Source organism: Ovis aries, chromosome 4 (assembly GCF_016772045.2).
Source record: "Ovis aries strain OAR_USU_Benz2616 breed Rambouillet chromosome 4, ARS-UI_Ramb_v3.0, whole genome shotgun sequence".
NCBI lineage: Eukaryota > Metazoa > Chordata > Mammalia > Artiodactyla > Bovidae > Ovis > Ovis aries.
In genome coordinates this window covers 382092-396811 of record NC_056057.1, presented here as the reverse complement: position 1 = coordinate 396811, position 14720 = coordinate 382092, and the positions used below count along the sequence as shown (strand labels likewise).

The following is a 14720-nucleotide window of genomic DNA, read 5'->3' as shown; positions in this document are numbered from 1 at the left end:
CCAACAACCGTTACGAGTCAATGCCCTGTTAAAAGGACCTCAGATGATGATTTTGAACTTACGGTCTGCTACTTCAGGGAGTGCTGCTGCTGATTTGCCACTAGCTGATAATGTTCTTTTGTCACCAGGGGAAGGCATTTATAAATTAAAAACAAATGTATTTGGACCACTGCCTAAAGGCACTTTTGGCTTGATATTAGGCTGTAGCAGCACGGCTTTGAGAGGTTTAACCATATTTTCTGGGGTAATAGACTCTGATTATGTTGGGGAAATTTTAATTATGGTCTCTATTTCTATCACACTTTCATTGTTAGCTGGGGAACATATTGCTCAAATACTTCTCCTACCTTATCACCCCTTTTTGGCTCTTCCTAATGAACAAACAGGAGGATTTGGAAGTACTGGGCGACATATATTTTGGGAAATGCTTGTCAAAGATTCCCGCCCTGTTCTCTCCTTGAATATACAGGGAAACAACTTTGAAGGACTAGTAGACACAGGGGTGGATGTTTCAGCCATTTCTTCTCAACAATGGCCCCAAGATTGGGAAAAAGAAAAAAGCCCTTTAATGCTGACGGGATTGGGCTCCATTGCAGATGTCTGGAAGAGTACCCATCCCTTACAATGTCAATTCCATAATGGAAGATCAGTGTTTGTTACCTTTTATATTGTAAATATACCTATTAATATATGGGGAAGAGATCTTCTCTCTCCTTTGGGGGCTTCTGTAACCATTCTATAGGAAAACTAGGAGCCACTGCTCAAATTCCTCGAGCACTCCCATTAAAATGGTTAACTAATACTCCAAAATGGGTTGAGCAGTGGCCATTACCACAAATGAAGCTCGAGGCATTAGAATAATTAGTACAAGAACAACTCCAACTTGGTCATATAGAGCCCTCTACCTCCCCCTGGAATTCTCCTGTTTTTGTTTTAAAAAATAAATCTAGAAAATGGAGAATGTTAACTGATTTACGAAAAGTTAATAAATGTATTGAACCTATGGGAGCCTTGCAATTGGTACTCCCCTCTCCAGCTCTTATTCCTCAGAATTGGTCCTTAATGGTGTTAGATCTTAAAGACTGTTTTTTTTTTTTTTACCATTCCCCTCCAATTGAAAGATAGAGATAAATTTGCTTTTACAGTTCCTGTTCTTAATCATGCTCAGCCTGTTAAGCATTATCAATGGACAGTCTTACCACAAGGAATGATAAATAGTCCTACCTTATGCCAAGAATTTGTAGCTTGCTCTTTACAATCCCTCCATCAAGAATACGCCAATTATATTCTATATGATTATATGGATGATCTCCTATTGGCAGCTCCTAGTATTGCTGAACGTGATGAATTCTTTTTAAAAGTACAGGAGGCTTTAAGACTATACAATTTGCAAGTAGCCCCGTAAAAAATTCAAAAGGACTTTCCTATTTCATATTTAGGGACAATATTGGAACAACATAGAATTAGGCCCCAAAAGTTGCAAATTAGAAGAGACCATCTCAAAACCTTAAATGATTTTCAAAAGTTATTGGGAGATATTAATTGGCTACACCTGGTACTTGGGATTCCTACTTATCAATTACGACATTTGTTTTCTACTTTAGAAGGAGACACAGCTCTGGATAGCCCCCCGGACCTTAACCCCATTGGCTTTACAGGAATATCAATTTGTTGAGCGACGACTAAATGACGGCTTTTTGACTTACTTACATGCATCTCAACCTATTTCTTTTGTAATATTTCATACCCCTTACTCCCTATCTGGTATAATTGCTCAAGAAAAAGGATTAATAGAATGGGTTTTCTTACCTAACTGTTTTTCCAAAAAATTGACTGTATATATGGACAAATTAGCCTTCCTTATACAGAAGGGTCACCATCATATTTTACAATTATCAGGATGTGAACCACACCAGATTGTTACTCAGTTAATAACTGCTCAAATATCTCGATGTTTACAATTTAATGAAAACTGGCAAATTTCTCTTGCCTCATATCCTGGTTCATTTTCTAATCATTATCCATAATCTAAATTAATTGATTTTCTCTGGACTAACACTATGATATCTCATTCCCCGATTTCAGATGTTCCAGTAAAGGGACCCGCTATTTTTACAGATGCAAATAAAAATACTGCTGGATATTGGAACCTGGAAAATTCCAAGGTTCTCCCCCACTCATTTTCTTCTGTACAGCCCACTGAATTGTGGGCTATCTATTTAGTTTTGCAAGATTTTCCCTAACTTCCTATTAACATTGTTTCAGATTCTCAATATGCTGTTCTCTCTTGCCTACAGCTTCCCCATGTCTCCCTTCCATTGACTCTTAAAACAGTTATTGATAAATTGTTTTACCAAGTACAACAGTTGCTCTTGCAGCGTTTAGAGTTAATTTTCTTTAGTCACATCCATGCACATTCTGCCCTTCCTGGACCCTTATCATTCAGAAATGCTACAATTGATGTCTTACTTTATCCTATAGAAGCAGCAAAACAAGAACATCTCTGACAACATACCAACTCCAAAGGGTTACAAAAATCCCATGCTATTACTCGAAAACAAGCTCAAAATATTGTTCATTCTTGTTCTATATGTGCACCTTTTGTTTTGTCATTCACCCCACCAGGTGTCAACATAAGAGGACTACAAGCAAATCAGATATGGCAAATGGATGTAATTTACATTTCTTCCTTCGGACAACAAAAATGTGTGCATCATACTGTAGATAATTGCACACATTTTCAATGGGCCACTGCATTACATTCTGAAAAGGCTGATGCTGTTATTACTCATTTGTTGTCTTGTTTTGCAGTTATGGGATTACCAATTGAATTGAAAACTGCACCTGCTTACCAATCCGCAAAATTAGCTCACTTTTTATCTCAATACCATATAACTCATACTTTTTGTATTCCTTATAATAGTCAAGGGCAAGCTATCATGGAAAGAGCTAATCATAGCTTGCATGATTATCTTGAAAAAATAAAAAAGGGGGAACAAGAGAGATTTATGAAACTTAAAGACATTTTGAATAAAACCTTACTTACCCTACATTTTTGAATGTTTGGAGCAAGGGAAATCTATCAGCAGCAGAGTTGCATTTTCTAGGGAAAGAAGAGGATAAAAAGATCTTGAATATGCCTATTTGGTATAAAGATAAAGAGAAAGGTTGGATCCCAGCATCATTAATATATTTGGGACGAGGGTATGCTTTCATTTCTGTTGATAATTACAGGTTTTGGACCCCAGCAAGATTGATCTAAATCAACAATGGCTGATCCCCTTGTTCAAAAATTCAAAGAGCTTACTATACAGAGAAGCCTTACTTCCCGTACAAGGGATGCAACACCTCCTACATGGGGTCAAATGAAGAGGTTGACCCAGGAAGCAGAGAAGACGTTAATGAAGGCGGGGCAACCTCTGAATCCTACCAATCTTTTGCTTGCCATGATGGCAGTGGTGACATGTCAGGTAATCGGTGTATCGGCAAGTAATCATACGTATTGGGCATATATACCTAATCCCCCATTAGTAAGAGCAGTTTCCTGGGGGGAACCAGAAGTGCAGGTATGTACTAATGAGACTGCCTTCTTTCCTCCGCTAGCTTGTGGGGGAATAGAACAACTATCTCATCATGAACAACAATATAATATTAGTAATTTGACCATTGCAGTAGAAGGTATTCCTTTATGTATAGGGGGACACCCCTTTTGTCTGTCCACCAAGGAACATTCTCATCATTCTTATAAATACATACGGGGTGAAATATAATAATTACCATTTTGCTACTTTTACTGTGCTTGTTTCCACCAGGGGATTTAGCACCTCGACAGAACTGATAGATATTCATAATGGGAAACACATGTCGCTATGTCCTGTTAACTTTTTTGTTCCTTCTCTAGAATCTTTGGAGTGGGAACATTGCCGAGGTCATCGACCCTTTAAAGTCATGAATTATTCTGGGGCCATCATTGTAGATTGGAGTCCAGATCATGGGCAATTCTTAGAAAAATGGTCAAATAAATCTTTTAGGTGGCATCGTGCAAATAGCACTTTGATGGGCAATGGTAATGAAACAGTTAAATGGCAGCAATTTGCACTTGTCCCTCCTCAATTACAATTGCAAGGATATCCGCACATTCAAGGAGATATTTGGAAACTATGGGTGGTTTCTGGTAACCTCACTATCTGGTCAGGAAACTATGCTTTGGACAGTGGTGACTCTTCAGGTCCATTCCATGTTAATTTACATGTTAATAAATCTTATTCTGCAATGGCATGTGTAAAATATCCTTTTGCATTGTTATATGGGAATTGGACCTGGAATGATACTGTGGTGTCTGTGTCATGTGACTATTGTAATCTAACTTAATGTGTAAATCAGTCTTGGTGGGAAGAATTTGAAAGACCAACCTATAATTCCAACTTCTCGCTAGTAATTGTTAAGGCTCGGACAGAAGTATGGTTACCTATAAATCTGACTCTGCCGTGGTCAGATTCTTTTGCTGTTTCTCATCTAGTAACCACTGTACAGACTTTGCTACACTGATCTCGAGGTATGCTTGCTGTGGTCATTGCTTCGATTTTAGCAGTTGTGCCAGTAACTGCAACAGCAGCAGTAGCAGGTCTTGTGTTACACCAAGGAATTCAAACAGCTGATTTTATTTGGGACTGGCATAAAGACTCTCATTAGTTATGGCAACAACAGTGAGATTTGGATGCCCAACTTGCTATCGATGTGCTCAATCTTGAACACACCATTTCCTGGCTTGGAGATCAATCGGCTGTTTTATCTACACGAAGTGTGTTGAAATGTGATTGAAATTCTTCTCAGTTTTGTATAACACCTGTACCATTTAACATGAGTGAAGGATGGGATAAAGTAAAACGATCCTTGACTGGGCATCAAAATCTCACTATGGAGATTATGGACCTGGAAAGACAAATTTTGTCTACTTTTAGCAGGACTTTATCTGACATTATGGGGTCTGATTTGCTGAAAAGTCTTCAAGAGGGAATGAATAACTTAAATCCATTAGGGCACGTATCCTCACTAATTGGGACTACTTTTGGGAACACTGTGTTTATATTACTTTTATGTTGTGTTGCTTTTCTAGTCTTCCAGCGATGGCGGAAAGGGAAACAACTAAAGAGCAAAGCAGAGAAGATCCGGACCATGCTACAGTTTGTAAAAGCAAATAAAAAAGGGGGAGATGAAGGGTTATTAAGGTAGCAGAGATGTGCCTGCAAACGGGCCTCTTTGCTAGGACTGGATGTCCTTGCAAACGAGGCATTCTGCCAAAGAGTCTGGACACAGCCTTGAGTTTAATGGTCCCATGCAAACGAGGGAGCATTCCCTTCTTGTGATAAAGAAGGAATAGAGGGTTTTGTACAGACTCTGCAGTAGACTAGGATTTTACTCCCCTTTGTTATACGATAACATGTATGCACCTGCGCTGTGCTGAAAAGGCTTATTCATGCAGTCTGGAATTCTGCGTAGGGGGCTTTTATAATCAACGGCAATCAGTTTTTTGCCCAGTTCTGTCCCTCCGGCCGGAGTGTGCGTGTTGTCTGTCTTTTTTATGTCTTGTTCTGTGTCATTTCACTTGTAATCTCCAACACTCAGGGTGACTGGGTCACCTTCATCTTGTAATTCCAGTGTTTATTGCAGCACCTTAGCAGATAATTATTGAGTAAATGAATGAAGAATGACAAAGCCAGAATACTCAGCCACATGTGGGACCGTGGGCTGATTATATAATTGTAATCTTGTATTTTGTTTTCTGTCATTTATAGATATGTTTCATTTTTCAGAGCACTTAGAAATATCTGTTTTTTTTTTTTTTTTACTGAGTTAACTCAAGTATTTTAGATAAAGAATGGAATCCTTTTTCTTTCCAGCTGCTGCTGAATTTGAATCTGAGTCCTATGGATTGTCTCCCCTAGGAGCTACAGATGGGTCAAATCTGTTTCAGGACCTGCTTTTGAAAACATCACAAGAATATGTACAGATTTTGAAGAAAAATGATCTGAAAGATAAATAGTAAAAATTTCCCTTCTGGACTGTTTTCATAACATTTTAGTTGTTTCTCATTAAACATGATGAGAAAATCTTTATTAAAGGAAAATATTTTTATGTGTATGATGAAAATTTATATGGTATTTTAAAAATACTACTTTTAAGTAGTATTAATACTACTTTTAAACAGCAGTATCTAAGTACTTTTGATGCCAACAGTAGTATCTAAGTATCCCATGTATTTTCTCTGCAGCTAACTTGAGCGATTTAAAAACCAGCACTGTTAAGTTTTCCATATTTGAAGTGAAAGTGTTAGTCACTCAGTCGTGTCCGACTCTGTGACCAATGGACTGCAGCCCGCCAGACTCCTCTGTCCTCCACTATCTTGTGGGGTTAGCTCAAATTCATGTCCATTGAGTTGGTGATGCTATCCAACCCGCTTGTCCCCTTTTTCCTCCTGGCTTCCATATTTCCCAGCATGAGGGTCTTTTCTGATGCGTCAGCTCTTCACATCAAGTGGCTGAGGTACTGGAGCTTCAGCCTCAACATCAGTCCTTCCAATGAGTATTCAGGATTGATTTCCTTTAGGATTGACTGGGTTAATCTCCTTGCAGTCCAAGGACTCTCAAGAGTCTACTCCCAACACCACAGTTCAAAAGTATTAATTCTTTTTCAGTCAGCCTTCTTTATTGTACAATTCTCATATCCATACATGGCTACTAGAAAATAGTGTATATATGTTAATATCAATCTCCTAATTTGTCTTTTCCCTCATGTTTCCCCTTTCATAACCATAATTTGATTTTGAGATCTTGTGAGTTGTGTAAATAAGCTTATTTTTATTAAATTCCACATGTAGGTGATGTGATACTTGTTTTTCTCTGTCTGAGTTACTTCACTTATGATTGCAATTTCGAGATCCATCTGTGTTGCTGCTAATGGCATTATTATTTCTTTTTATGGCCTAGTAATATTTCATGTTCGCTGTGTGTGTGTGTATACTGCATCTTCTTTATCCATTTTTCTGTTGATGGACACTTAGGTTGCTTCAATATCTCGGCTATTGTAAATAGTTCTGCAGTGAACATTGCGGTGCATGTACCTTTTTGAATTATTGTTTTCTCCAGATATATGCCCAGGACTGAGATTGCTGAATCATATGGCAACTCTATATTTAGTTTTTATAGAAAACTTTATAGAGTTTTCTACAGTGGGTGTACCTAGTTGCATTCCATAAGCAGTGTAGAAGGGTTCCCTTTTCTCCACACTCTCTCCAGCATTTATTGTTTGTATATTTTTTGATGGTGGCTATTCTGATTGGTGTAAAATGATACCTTATTATAGTATTTCTGCATTTCTATAATTAGTGATGGGGAGCTTCCTTTCTGAGCATCCCTCATGTGCTTTTTGGTCATCTGTAGGTGTTCCTTACAGAAATGTGTATTTAGATCTTATACTCATTTTTTGATCAGGTTGTTTGGTTTTTGATATTGAGCTCTTTGAGCTGTTTGAATATGTTGGAGATTAATCCCTTGTCAGTTGCATCATTTGCAAATAGTCTGTGGGTTTTCGCCTGTCTTGTTTATGATTTCCTGCACTGTGGAAAAGCTTTTAAGTTTAATTAGATCCCATTTGCTTATTTCTGTTTTTATTTTCATTACTCTAAGAGGTGGATGAAAAAAAGATCCTGCTGTAATTTATGTCAGAGTGTTTTGCCTATATTCTCCTCTGAGTTTTACATGACCTGTCTTATATTTAGGTGTTTAGTCCATTTTGAGTTTATTTTTGTGTATGATGTTAGGGAGTGTTCTAATTTCCTGCTTATATGTGCAGCTGTTGAGTTTTCTCAGGCCACTTATTGAAGGGCCTGTCTTTTCTCCTTTGTATATAGTCTTGCCTCCTTTATCCTAGATTAATTGACCACAGATACGTAGGTTTCTCTCTGGACTTTCTGTCTTGTTCCATTGATCATTCAGTATATTTCTGTTTTTTGCTAGTACTGTGTTTTGATTACTGAAGCTTGCAGAGTAGTCTGCAGTCAGGGTACCTGATTCTTTCAGCTCTTGCTTTTCTTTCTCAAGATTGCTTTGTCTATTTGGGGTCTTTTGTTTCCATACACAACTGTAAAATTTTTTGTTCCAGTTGTGTGAAAAATGCCATTGGTAATTTGATAGAAATTGCACTGACTCTGTAGATTGCTTTGGATACTATAGTTATTATGACAGTTATACAGTTATAATGTCACTTACATTTCTGTATTTCAGTTTCCTCTCTTTCCTTCTTAGTTTAGCTAAGGGTATTGACATTGTTTCTTTCAGGAAATGAACTTACAGTTCTTGCATATGAGCACTGGGCTGGCACACCAGGCCTCTGTGCACATGGAAAATGTGTTTAGAGGTGTTGCTTAGCAACGATCATTCTGGGATGGAAGATTCCAAACCGTTGAGCTTCCCAGCTGCAAGGTTGTGGCGGGACGGCTCTGGCTTACCTGTAGTGCTCGTGTTGGGTTTAGGGGACTGTGAAGAGTCATGGGAGAGGTGAGGTGTTTTTAAAGTCCATAGGCTCTGCGATGAAGATTTTTGGCTTCGGGAGTAAGAAGGGTGTGTCGTCCTTTGGCTCCTCCACCAACCTGGTGAGAGACAGTGGTCATGGAATCAACTTCCAGCCCAGGTACCACATCCGAGACAAAGACCTCCGAAAGATCCACAAAGCTGCCATTGTGGGCAACGTAGCCAAAGTGCAGCATGTTCTGTTGTTTGGAAAAAATGGCCTGAACGACAGGGGCAAGATGAAGAGGTAAGCGGGCTGGAAGGGCCTGGCAGAGATCCCTCCTGTGAGTTTGCCCTCCAAGGTTCCTGGATACCTTCCTGGGATCCAGCACCCCGCAGACTTTATAGACAGCAAAAAGCCTTAGCTGGTTTTGGACCCACTTATAATTCCTCTTATAGATATTTACTGATAGTTTTGAAGTCATTTAACTGCATGTCGGTAATCACAGAAATGAAATGAAGCATGAATGGCATCTGTTTTTCCTTTCTTCCTCCTGCTTTTTATTTGCATGGGTTAGCATGATGATGTACTCATGATGTACTCATGAGTAAAAGCTCTCAAGTTATATAGCCTTCAAGGAATCTTCTGAACTTTCTGGCTCTCACATTTTTTCTCATGTGATTTATGAAAGCACTTCTTCATGGATCGCCTATTGTGGATCATGGCAGTGGAGAGATTCCTGATGTTGTCAATATCTTATTTTTAATGTGTATATTTTTTATACCATAAAGTTATATATTACAGAAAACTGCATAGTGAGCAAAATAATTCCCATGCCAAATCAACTTCTGGATTAAAAATTCTTCAGATAAAATTCAATATCCATTTTATATCAGTGTACATTTTGGTATATGTGTTCTTTGATGAAGGACCTTAGAAGACAGCTTTGAAGTTGGAAGCTGGCTGTGTCCTTGCATAGGAAGGCATTTTCTTAGGATGTATGGTCTTTCTATATTTAAAGCAAATCAACATTTCATGGTTTTAAAGATTTGGGGTTGCATATACTGTCTTTAATTATTGTGATGAAATTAAAAGTTTTGTATAATAGAGGAAGATTTGCCCTTCTAGATATCAAAATGTGCTATAAGTGCCCACAAAGTGTTCATTTACTAACGACTGAAAAGATAAACAAATGGAACAGAATGCCCAAACACCCAAATGTATGTAAAACTTTAAAACTTGAAAATGATGACCTTTTCTGTGAGAAATAATAAACTGTGTGTAGATGGTGGAGAAATAACCTGGTAAAAGAGAAAAGTAACTCAGTTTTTATCTCACCAAAAAATTCCAGGTAGAGTATGTATCAAACATTTCAAATATGCACAGTGAGAAATGTATCAGAATAAAACTCAGATTCCTATTTATACATTTTTTATCTGCTGACGGAGACCTTCTGTGTTTTTTTCTATTTCTGTTTCTTAACCTTATTTTTTTCTAATTGGAGAATAATTGCTTTACAATGTTGTGTTGTGTTCTGCTGTATAACATCATAAATCAGTTGTAAGTATACATATATCCCTTCCTTGTGAGCCTCCCTCCCACCCCAAAGACCTTTCTAAGAATGATTTCAGAAGGAAGAATTCTGGAGTTTCCTGGATTTTGGCACAGATAAAAATGATTTCTCACTTTCAAGTTTTTTGAGGATTGATATTTTCTGACAACTTTCAGCCTTTTCAGAAGTCAAGGGAATCTAGGGAGTTCCTTGGTCATCCAGTGGTTAAGACCCGCTGCTGTGGGCCTAGGGTTCAATACCTGGTGGGGGAACTAAAATCCTGCCAGCTACTGGGATATATTGTACAACATGGGGAATATAGCAAATGTCATATAATAACTTTAAATGGAGTATGACCTATAAAAATTGTGAATCACTATGTTGTGTACCTGTAATATATAATAATATGTAATATGCATCATCTATATTTTAATTAAAAAGAAGATACCTTAGACAAAAAGACCTTATGGTAATTAGATCAACAGGAAAAATGAGAAATGAGCAAACAAAAATGCTACCAATTTTAGTTGTACAGACATTGTGAATTATAGATTTCGTTCCAATGTCAGAGACATTAAAATGTCAGAAAATGAACGTATTAGAATTATTGAAGTACAGTGTTGTCTCTAATCCTCAAAATGTATCTGCAAAGGAGGTATGATATCCTTTGACTTCATTGAGATGTTGTCCTTGTGAAATAGTAGTAATAATAATAAGTATGATTATATTACCTAACAGTTACTGAGCTGTTACCTGTGCCAGGAACGGTTCTAAACTCTTTGCATGGATCTCATTTAAGCATCGCAGTGCTGTCCTGTGAGAGAACTACTTCTCTCTCTCCATTTTGTTGTTGAGGAAATTGAGGCACAGAGAGGCTGAGCGACAGCTAAGTGACAGAGTGAAAGTCAAATTCAAACCCAAGTTGAGCTGAATTTCAAGGTCATGGTCATTCAATTCAAGTAAATTGTTCTTTCATTACTGTGTTAAGAAGAGCTTATGCTAATATATAATGTTCTTTCTCCAGAAGGAAATGAAATATTTGTTTTACAGCGATAAGAATAGCATGCTATTGAATGTTTTCAATCACAAGAGCAATTGTTTGTTTTGAAACAGTAACACTACAGTTTCCTGAAAACTCCTCTTGCTTTCATAGGACTGCCCTCCACTTAGCCTGTACCAATGGCCATTCAGCGGTGGTAACTCTGCTCCTGGAGAGAAAATGCCTGCTTAACCTCTGTGACAATGAAAACAGAACAGTGCTGATGAAGGTATGGGGCAGCGAACCTTGTCCACATGAGGTGGATGTGATTTAACTACTGAGACTAAAGTGAAAACATCTCATTTAGATATAGCAAAGCGGTGAAGCTTGTGGACTGTTTACTTTGAATTCCTAGAATTTGCACTCTGTTTCTTGGTGCAACACTGACAGGCCATAGAATGCCAAGAAGAGGAGTGTGCAACTCTTCTGCTGGAGCATGGTGCCGACCCAAATGTCACAGACGTCAATGGGAACACCACTCTCCACTATGCTGTCTTTTGCCAGAATATATCACTTGCAGCAAAGCTGCTTTCCTGCGACGCCAATATAGAAGCCAGGAACAAGGTATATCTCAACTAACTTTATTTACAAAATGTTTGCAAAGCATTTTTTTAAACTAGAAGTGTTTTATTTCTAACTATGTAAATAAGTAAACTGAATAGTGTCCATCAAGCCCTGTTACCATGGAAACAACTCCAAAGCCACTGCAGCAGGGTGGGGAAAGATGTTGGAGCCCACAGAGAGGGCAAAGCTTTGTCTCCCAGCCAGCTGTCTATACCAGAAGGAAGATTTCTCGTCAGAACGTGCTGGAGAGTGGGTGGTAGGCTCAGAGCCCACAAATGATGAAGGCCTGGGGTAAGTGAAGTGATGTGAGGAGTGGCTGCTTCCAGGGCCTCAGGGAATGGGTACCCCTGGAGGTGGGTGCGAGGAGGAAGGAGACCCAGTGCCCATGAGGGGGAGCCGGGTGAGTGCAAGTGGGCCTGGGAGGCAGCAGGCCTAGAGCCCTGAGCCCTCCAGGACCCCGGTTCTGAGATCCAGCCAAGAGGGTCAGGTCATGTTTGACACACAGCAAGGGCGTTCACTTGTGCTGGTGACCGCTTGGTTCGCGTTGTACACCTCGGGGTCTCCTGCGTTCAGCCCCGGGGAGCTGCTCAGTGGGGTTGCAGCTGTGCGTGTGGAGCTGGTGGTGGCGAAGCTGCCCTTCTTGCTTTCTCCAGGACACATGTGACGTCCTGCAGCGGCAGCCCCACCAGGAACTCCCTCCATTCTCACAGGTGGGCTCAGTTTTTCGTCTTTGGAAGGTCCAGCCTTCGCTGTGTCAAACTATTTTGAAGGAACCAAATTGTCTATGATTTCACTTGAAATCATGGTATTTCTCAAGCATTAGAGAGTAAAGCATTCCTTTATGTGTTTATGGCTGGTATTCGTGATAACACTGCACTTGTTAAAGGTAAAACATTTTCCAAATATTTTCCCCCACTTAAGTTTTTTTTTTTTTTTTTGATAATCAGTCTAAAATAACACAGTAAAGCAAAATTTGCCTCAGTAGACTTTGTCTTGAAATTCAAACATAATGAAAGCGTCTTACAACATATTAGAAATCTTGCTGCTGTTCACAAATTCCCATTTTATGAAAAATGGTTTATATAAACACAGTTTCTCTCTCATTGCCCAAGTCTTAAGAGGGTAAAAGGAAAAGAAAAGGAGCAAGCAAGTGAAAAGTGCAAGCCGAGCTGGAATTTTGACAGTTGGGAAATGCCAAGAGGAGGATTTATTTATTTTAGTATTTATTTATTTGGCTGAGCTGGGCTTAGTTTCAGCATGTAGGATCTAGTTTCCTGACCAGGGGTCGAACCCAGGCCCTCTTTCTTGGGAAGCACTGAGACCCAGCCAAGGGACCACCACAGAAGTCCCGAGATTTTGTTTTGTGCTTTTTATTCCCTTCAGTTTATATATTTCTTATATGCTTTTCAGTTTTCAGGGATAATTGTTGTTATTTTGAAGAAGAGTGTGAGTGAATTGTAAACTTGCCTAGGTGCCAGTTTTAAGAAGACTCTGATCCAAACAGACTGACAGTGAACAGGTGGTGATTAAGTGGGAATTAAGAGAGAAGAGCAAATAACTACCTGATATTACCCTATTCTGGCAGAACCATCCACTTAGGTAAGAGTCTAGACTCTCCTCTCCCATCTAGAATGTCTTGATGGGAAGGAAGTAAGGGGTTTATAAATAATGAGATCAGGTTGCCTTTTGGTTTTACTAGTCCCTGTTCTACCACTGTTTACCCAGGAAAATTTAAAAAATTGCAGTTTTGATGACTCTTGCCTCTTACACTTTTCTTTTTTATTCAAACCTTTACATAAGAGAAGGAATTGGCAGTGTGAGTAAGAGATGAGACTGGAGTGGCTGCTGCACTAATCCTCAGCTATATTCTGCTGGTGAACCACAGTTATTTGGGAAAACGTATTTTTAAAATGTATTAGCCTAGGCTGTTCGCTGTAGATTTTGACTGAGTAAATTGAGGAACTCTTGGGCGTGTGTGTTTAGAATTATTCCCTTGAGATTCTGATCCAATCCTTGATGAATAACTATGGAGTGAATACATGTAATTTCTAAATGCACCCTTCACAAAGGAAAGTAGTCTCCTGAAGTGTTGGAGTTTGATCAATGCTAGCTACTTCCATCAGCTCCCTCCTTTCCAACAATATTAGCCTGACTTTTTCTCTGCCCCTGTGTTTGAGACATTAAAAGGAATATCTTTGGCAGTGTCTATGGGCTTGAACAATAACTCCTTTTCCTTCCAACCACTCATCATTCAGTGACACTCCGAGAGTCTTTAGCGATTTGCTCATGGCGAAGTCACTTCGTCTGTAGAGTCTGACCCTTTAAGGATTTTGCACCTTCACTTATAGTCCAGGTCATTAGGTCAACGGATGTTTGTTACCAACAGGGTTTTCCTGACTGCAGTAATAGTAACTCATGAGCCTTTTTTGGTGTCAGCTGCAGGACAGACTCTTGCAGTATGTCTGTTAGAATTGCTGATCCCTGGCATAAGCAGATGAGAGCTTTAAAACCCATGAAGTTAGTAACAGTACAGATTAGAATTGTTTTAAGCATTTATTTTCAGCAGGCTTGGTAACTCATGATCCATTTTATTAACAATCTAGAAGAATTCTAGAGATAGACTGTAGTTTCAACAGGCAGTGGAAACATTCTTGACTGTGAATTATGAGTCTTTTAAAAATAATTTATGTTTACTTGAATTATGAGTCTTAATAGCCATATTTATTACATACTGGGACCCACACTTTTTGTGAAACATATGATACTAAAGAAAGGAAAGGTTTCACATACAAATATTTGCTTTATACCCACCTGTTTGGAAACAGCAAACATAAAACAAAAAGTGGACCATAGACCAAACATGGCTCTTGGATATGTTTAGTTTACCTCCACACATTGAGTCAACATTTCAAATTTAGGAGGCCCATGCAGAAGTTCAGGCTTCTCCAAGGGCCAAATCTAGACCCCCTTGAGCCCATCCTACTGTTTGGTCTGCGTGCAGAGGCTACCCCTTCTGTGTGGGACATGTGTTTTGGGGGTTACCGGTCTCACCTGGCT

At 39.0% G+C, this 14720-nt stretch overlaps 2 pseudogenes; both read left to right on the top strand.

The window, feature by feature from the left end:
* LOC121819488 (ankyrin repeat domain-containing protein 26-like) overlaps positions 1-6043 on the top strand; it is an 81740-nt pseudogene extending 75697 nt beyond the window's left edge.
* A 2544-nt stretch (positions 6044-8587) lies between these two features.
* Positions 8588-14720, top strand: part of LOC101115948 (ankyrin repeat domain-containing protein 26-like) — a 62890-nt pseudogene continuing 56757 nt past the window's right edge.